Raw genomic sequence first — 8,093 nt, 5'->3', positions numbered from 1 at the left:
GTGCACCATTCATCGTGCGTATAGATTTCGCCATGATTTAATTTTGTTTCTTGAAGAAACGTTGTTGATGGAGCAACTATGTTGCTAATAGTGAGCGCACTCATTTTTAAGACTGTTCAAATCTTCATTTACAATAAAAAACATAAAAGTTTAAAAATTGGTTAAATAATTATTTTTTCATTAAAATCGTTATAGGAGGTTTGACTGTATTGTCTAAATCATTCCATATTCGCTCAAAAACTAAATATGAAGTAGTTTAATCACGATATAACAATAAATCTAATATTACCGAATAATTTCATGCCTTTTACACTATTGCACGGTAATAGGAACCATACATACTGAGAGGGATCCATTCACCGTGCATTTGGGTTTCGACTGAAACACAATATAAAATTCTAATTTGCATAAAATCTCATTGCTCATACGATGAAATACATCTTACTAAGAGTATCCACAATGAAAACTTGTTGAAATTTTGAAAAAAAATCATACTAAAATGAAAAATGTGAATTTTTGGTGTTTCTACTAAGAGTGTTGAAAAATCTTATTATCAAACAGAATTCACATGATTTTGACTACATAAACTAGGTTTTTCAAAATGCTTTGTGACAAAAAACTACTTCATTTCATCAGTTTTACCTTATTTTGCTGACAAAAAAATAATTTGTGAAAATTGTATGAATATTCTGCAGGAATTTGTATATGTGCACGGTGAATGGAGGCCGCACGGTGACTGGTGACTTAACGGTATATTATTATTTGACTACGAATTATCTATATGTAAATGGCGTAACGCCATTTATCACAAAGCACATTTGGCATAATCATCTTTCATCAAGAACAGGCATATTTTGAAAGAAGGGATATAATTTTAGTTACGCCAAATGGTCATTATGCCAAATTTCGGGAAATTTGCGCAGTCCATTGGGCATTTGATCTTAAAACAGAAAAGACATAAAAAGCAGTTTTCACCTAACATGACGCCCCATCCTGAAATTCTTCAAGAACTCCTCAAAGAGTTCTCATAACGACTTTTCCAAAGCAACTCTTTTTCAACATTCAAATTGCTACTCCAGTAAATAATTTCTCTGGAGATAATATCACAAAATTTATTAGGCAGTGTTCTTTTTTCTCAAGTTTTCTCAATACATTCGTGTAGCGCACGCTCAAACTTCGATTCTTGCAAATGTTCCGTGCTTCAAAAGTTTATTTTTGTGAAAAATTGGCGAAATTAAACGAAGGTGTTTTGGAACAATCAATCAATATAAAGAGTGTCTTCTCCAGCTATACACCATGAACAAATGCTTCTAATCGGTTCAATTTCTTGGATTGCAGAGCTGGTCTTTTTGAAGACTTGTACACTATTTAAATCCTAGTCTCTAAAAAGTCATGATTTTTTAATGGAAGGTCTCTACAGTCTCTATTTTAACCAAGCAATTCGTGATCAAACGTCAACATCCCACCGCAAAAGCGCTAGTGTTTGGAGGTGTTTTAACCTCCAAATTGCTAAATAACCTCCAAATCATCACCTCCAAGTTAGTTCTAATAACCTCCATTATATGAAATATGGTGGCGCGTCGATCGTCGCAAGTTTATCGTTAAACAGTAGAAATCCTTTATAAGAGAGATTTGCGGAAGCTGACATTTCTGTCAAAGTGTGAGCCAATCGAGCAGCGAGATCTGTCAAAGTGTGAGCCAAACGAACATGTGTTATGTTTGTTTTGAACTTTTCTTGAGGAGTAATGTAATCCGCTTGAAATTATTTCGGTAAAAGTAATTTTGCATGAAGCAAAAAATATGAAATGTTTTACTTTTTTGAATTTTTGTCAATGCGATTTTTAGTTTTTGATTTTTTTCGGTTGTTTATTAGTTTTGATATGTAGCTCAAAGATCTAAAACGAAACAAAATACACTTTATAGCAATGAGGAAGTCATGTCCGTGTTACAATATTATTCTCGACGCCGAGCAAAATCAGCACTGCTGGTCTGTTGCCAAATCATTCCATTTTACTTCCGCTTATCTCTCTATAAAGGATCACTATTGAACAGTCAATAGAACACATTTTCCCTTTTTCTACTTCAAGTGAATAAACTGTTACGCGATTATTCTACAGAAGAGTCTGAAAAATCCTTCAGACATTTCTTATCATATTCATGGATGTAAAGTTTCATGAATACCTTCAGTGATTTCTTTCAGGCACTCTTCCAGAAATTCCTGTAAAGGTTACCCCACCGACTCTCCCAGAAATACTTCAAGCGTTTTTTCAAGGAAAGCTTACACTGTTTTCTCCAGAATTTACTCCTGGCAATCCTTGAATACTCCAACGCAACTAGCTCCTGTAATTTACTCAGGGTTCTCTGATAATTTCAGCGACTAAAGACTGGACTCGAAAAAAATGAGACAGACAAAAATGATCACCAAATATTCATTTTAATTCGGATACTTCTCAAATTTTCAGGGAATAAATAACTATATATTAGCTATGTTTTGGCATAATTTATTTATTGAATTTTCTCCCCCAAGCTGAATGCTCGTACATTTCTCTTCACACTGCTCAAAAAATCTTGGGCGAGGCTTTGCCCATCTTTCTTACACAATTTCTCTCAGTTTTTCTTCAAAGCTTCATCGGCTGTGAATGCTTTTCCGCTTTTCTTCAAAATTTTTCGATAGGACGAAGTTTTGGTGTATTTGGTGGGTTCGCCTCCTTCGGGACCACATTAACGCCATTCATTTTCGTACCATACCGTACCAATCCACCAGGCTTGGCGTAGTGGCCATCAAGATCCGGCCAGAACAGCGTGACCACGGTGAGAGCGGAGGAAGGACAGCAAGCGTTTCTGCAAGCTTTCCTCTCGATAAATCTGCCCGTTCATGGTACCGGTTGTAACGAACGGCTTGCTGTACCATCCTCGAAGATCGCCTGCCACAAAGTTCCTTTCGCGAATTTCTCCATCTTTCGCTTCCGGAACTTTTCCGGTACCTCCATGCGGGACGTACCGACACAAAATTCGAGGCTGGGGATTGGTTTGATGTCCGGTTTGATGTATGTGTCGTCGTCCATGACGAGACTGCCTGGCTTGACCAGCCACTCACGGTACAGCTTCCGCGCACGCAAATTGGGCTACCGTGTTTTGCTTGTCAGTCCGGTTTGGCGCCATCCTGACCTCAAAAACACGTAGCCCAGCAGATTATGTTAGGAAAGTTTGGGTTATTCTTAAAGTACTGCTCTATCTTTCGTGCCTTCTCTGGGAATTGTTTTCGGTTTTCGGCCGCTTCCAGCGCGCCGCTCGATGGTCTTCGTCTCCTGGAACATCTTCACAACGCGGGACAAATTGAGTCAAAATTCTTACAAAATCATTCAAAAAATCACCTGTGCGACTGACCAGGATTATCGATCACTGGCAGTGATTCACTGCGCCCAAAATTTGCTGGTGTAGCTCTTCTTTCGAATGCATCTTGAGAACGACTCGACAGATCGCGATAAAATTTTGCACGCATAAACATAACGCTCTAAACTAGTATTACCCAAAATTTCCTTTTTTTTCACGCGATAAAAAGTTACACCCAAAACAAAGTGTCGCATTTTTTCCGAGTACATGATATCCTCCAGTAATTCTTCCATTAATCACATCTGAGTTCTTAGGAGATCTTCTGAACATTCCTACTGGAGATCTGTCAAGAAAATCTATGTTCCACAGTTTTTAAGTAATTCGCTTAGGTGTGAGTAGTGTGTTGTCTTTTTATTCCGTTGCATGCTCATGTGGGACGAGTGACGGAATCAGTATTAAATTATTTAAGTATTAACCCGTATAGGCCTGAGTGAAAGCAACAATACTAAAACCCTTACCGCTCACCGAATACTTAACGGATTCAAATAATTTTTTGTCAGTATACTGGCCCACATATCTAGTTCCTAAAAGTGGCCAAAGGATCTCGGAAATATTCCTGTGGTCGGAAATATTTTGGTGGGTCACTGGGTCAGGTCGGGTAAAAAAGGGCTATTTTTTGGGACACGCCAAGTTGTCTATATTTATTTGCAATGGCAATTATTTTTAATTTTCATAAATCATTAAGATCTGATATTCAATATTATAAATGAAGAGGTAAGCACCGTTTAGAATGTACTGGATGTGGTCACTCGGGCTTAATGCCCTAAAGAATCGGCTATAGATTTGTAAGATACTAAACCGTTTCAATTCTCTAACAGCAGAAATTAAACATAATAGTTTACTGAACTACGTTCCCATGGGCTTGACACATATGTTTAGATACAAATTGGCCACTTTGTCGTAAGTTTGAGGCACCCTGGGGACCCAAAATGATTATTTCAAGGGTCAAACAAATGCAGGACATAAGGTTATCAAACTCAATCGTTTCTCAAAATGTTTATGCTGATGCGATTTTCTTGAAATTCCTTGATATAGTGGCCACATTATAGCCGATTCAGAAAATTATCTGTTACTTGAAATTTGCCCACCTCCAGGGGCACAGAAGTACAGCACCTTTTTCAGCCGACCTGACCCAGTAACCCACCTGAATAACTCTGGACAAAAAAAAAAATCCCGAAATCCTTTGGCCAATTTTAGAAACTAGATATGCGTGCCAGTATACTGACAAAAAATAATTTAAATCCGTTAAGTACTCACTGAGCGGTGAGAGTTTTAGTAATTTTTCTTTCACTCAGGCCTATACGGGTTAAATCGTATCCGGTGCGCGTTGTGCGATTGCAAACATATATTCGTGTTAAGTTGAGGATGGATTACCAACTGGTGAGCTCGTTTCATGCTCATGGCAACACATTTTAATCGTGGCAACCTTACGCTTATGTAATTTTCAAACAGGCTATGGATGGTTCGTCACTACAAGTGTCGGCATAAATCCTTAGGTATTAATGTTTTATATAATTTTAATATACACATTCCTTTCTTTTTTCGTCATTACTGAAACAATCTTTCAATAGTTCGACATTATAAATGTCGACGTACAATCTTTTGCCAACATCTTTTTACCACGAGATAAAAATGCAAAAAATACGGCTTTTACATAAAACTATGTAGGGTGCCGTTACCATTGATTGTAATGTACCAGTAGATTGGACTATGGAATAAAACGTTCATTTTTCGATAAAAATGACATGTGTTATTTTTGGTGGAAAGATCGCCTTTAGTTTAGTCGATTTGCCAAATTTCAGCTTTTTGTTCTATCAAAAAGTCATATAAACAATTAAGTTTACGCACCAATAGTTGCCGTCGTGTTCCAGTAGTGGATCAACGGAAGGAAGCAGTTTTTAAAATGGATGTATAAAAATGAAGAAAAGTCCAAGAGATGATCTTTATGCTTCATTCAAAAGATATTAGTTGCTGTTCCGAGAGAAAAATCTTAAACCTATGTAAAAATTTACCATTTTGTTTAAAATTCCTTGTATCATTCCCGAACGTCTAATACTGGAGCACTAGCGCAACTACTGAAACACGTGTACCAATAGTGGCTCAAGCGATTTTATGTTAAAAAATAGTTTTATCACTCTTTTTATATTTTTCCCATATAGTAGAGGTTGAAATCTTTCTGTTGACGCCAAAAGATCTCTGTTAAGGCTTTTCGTTATTTTGTTATGATTTTTCATAGCTTAGGTAGTCCACCAATGGCACCGGCACCCTAAAAGTCGTATTCTTCTCCACGTCACCAACCAAAGGTGACATTCATATCTTGTTCCTCCCTCACTAATCTACACCCTTCCCGTGATGATTGTGGAGATGCAGAGGTATTCTCAGTCTCTAGAAGCAACAATCATTTCACACTAACAGTCCTTACCCATTCCAACTGACTGTAAGGACTTGGCCGGAGCCGCTATTGATAAATAGTATGAGAGCTGCTAAAATGTGCACTTCGGGAGTAAGCGCAAAGTCCCATCCCTTTTTTAGATCGAAGTGCAATAAAGCTATCCATGAGACAGCTACGATCAGTTGCTTTTTAGTTTACTGAACTTCAATCAAGCTTAAATAAAAAATGATGGGAAAAGGTTTAGTAATTCGTACAAAATAACATCGCGAAGACTTGATTCTTACTCACTTCTGTGCATTAATTTACGGAAAACTGAGTCAAAATTCTCACAAAATCATTCCAAAAATCTTCCGAATCCTTTGAATCAATTATTCACAACATTATGAGCAGGGTTTCCACATCATCCTGGGTGGATGTCTGACCGAAGTCAGGATTCATATTGAACCTTACACAAAAATCTCAGATTCCATAACATGATTTAAGAATCGAAATTCTGAGAATGTCCTAGAAAAAAATCTTATTGAAAACGAGTTTGATTTTGCTCAAACCACCGGTGGGCGGAGCCAAATGTTTGACGAACCGATGTACCGTCTGTAGGGATGTTGCACGAACACCGACGTCATCATGTCAAATTGAGTTTTTTTTAGCAAATTCACCAGGGATTCTTTAATTATTCCTCAACCAATTTTTCCAGACATTTCAGGGAATTCATCAGCAGTTTTACCTTTGATTCAAAAAATCCATCCAGGGATTATACCAGGATTTGTACTACAGGGATTCCATCAGGATTTTAACCAGGAATTTCTCCAGGTTATCGTCTTGGAATATCTTTAGGAGTTTCACCAAAATTTCTTCAAGATTCCACCAGGTGTTCCTCCAGAAATTTAATCAAGATTTTGTCCAGTAATTTTACAAGAAATTTCGGTAAGAATTCTTTTATAAATTCCTCCCGAAAATTCACCTGGAATTCCTCATGGGATTCCATCAGAAGTTCCTACAGGGATTCCATCAGTGATTACTCTGAGAACCAGGAGTTCTTCTTCTTCTTGGCGTTACTTCCACACTGGGACAGAGGCTGCTTCTCAGCTTGCTGTTCAATGAGCACTTCCATAGTTTTTAACTGAGAGCTTTCTTTGTCAAAGTTGCTATTTTCGCATTCGTTTATCGTGTGGCAGGTACGAAGATACTCTATGCCCTGGGAAGTCAAGGAAATTTCCATTACGAAAAGATCCTGGACCGACCGGAAATTGAACCCAGAAACCTTCAGCGGACTCTAACCACATGGCTAAGGAAGGCCTCTAGAATCAAGAGCTATGCTAGGGAATCAAACACGATTTCATCCAGGCCTTCCATCAGGACAACTTCTAAAGATTCAATCATAAATTTCACGAAGGATTCATTCAGGAGTTCCTTCAGGGTTTTTATCAGGACTCTCTCTAGGGATTCCATCGGAAGTTCCTCTAGAAATTTCATCAAGAGTTCTTCTGTGAATTTCATCAGGAATTCTTTCAGGGATTCCATCTGGAATTCTCCAGAGATTCGATCAGGAGTTATTTCAGGGATTGCACCTGAAACTCAACTAGAGAACTCATCAGAAGTTTCTCTAGGGATTTTATTAGGAGATATGGACTGGAATTCATCCATGGACTCTGTCAGTAGTTGCTCTAGGAATTCCAGCATAAGTTATTCTCGGGATTTCATCAGGAATTCCTCCAATGATTCCATCAAGAGTTCTTTCAAGAATATCTTTACAAATTCATCCAAGGATTTCTTCAGGAGTTTCCCCAGGGATTCCATCAGGAGCTCCTGTAGGGATTCTATCAGGAGTAACTTTGGGGCTTTCATCAGAGTTCTTCTGGAGGCTCCATCAAAAGTTCCTTCTGAGGTTTCACCCGGAATTTTTCAAGAGATTAAATCAGATGTTCCTTGAGGAATTCCATCAATGTTTCTTCAATAAATATTATCAGGAATTCCTGTAGGGATTCTATCAGGAATTCTATCCGAAAACTTAACACGAATTCTTCCAGGGATTCCATCAGCAGTCCTTTCAATGATTAGGAGTTCTTTCAAGAATATCTATAGATATTCTTCCAAGGATTCCATCAGGAGTTCCTATAGGGATACTATCAGGATTACCTTTAGAGCTTCCATCAGAGTTCTTCTGGGGATTGCATCAGGAGTTCCTCCAGAGTTCTTTCAGAGATTCCACCTAAATTACCGCCAAAGATTCTATCAGGAGTTCCTCGAGAGATTGAGGAATTCCATCAGGATTCCTTCTAGAAATATCATTAAGAACTCTTCTAGGGAT

This window comes from Aedes aegypti, unplaced genomic scaffold (genome assembly GCF_002204515.2).
Source record: "Aedes aegypti strain LVP_AGWG unplaced genomic scaffold, AaegL5.0 Primary Assembly AGWG_AaegL5_hic_scaff_1347_PBJ_arrow, whole genome shotgun sequence".
Taxonomy (NCBI): Eukaryota; Metazoa; Arthropoda; class Insecta; order Diptera; family Culicidae; genus Aedes; species Aedes aegypti.
The sequence above is the reverse complement of the archived record's forward strand: the minus strand, read 5'-3'. Positions refer to the sequence as shown.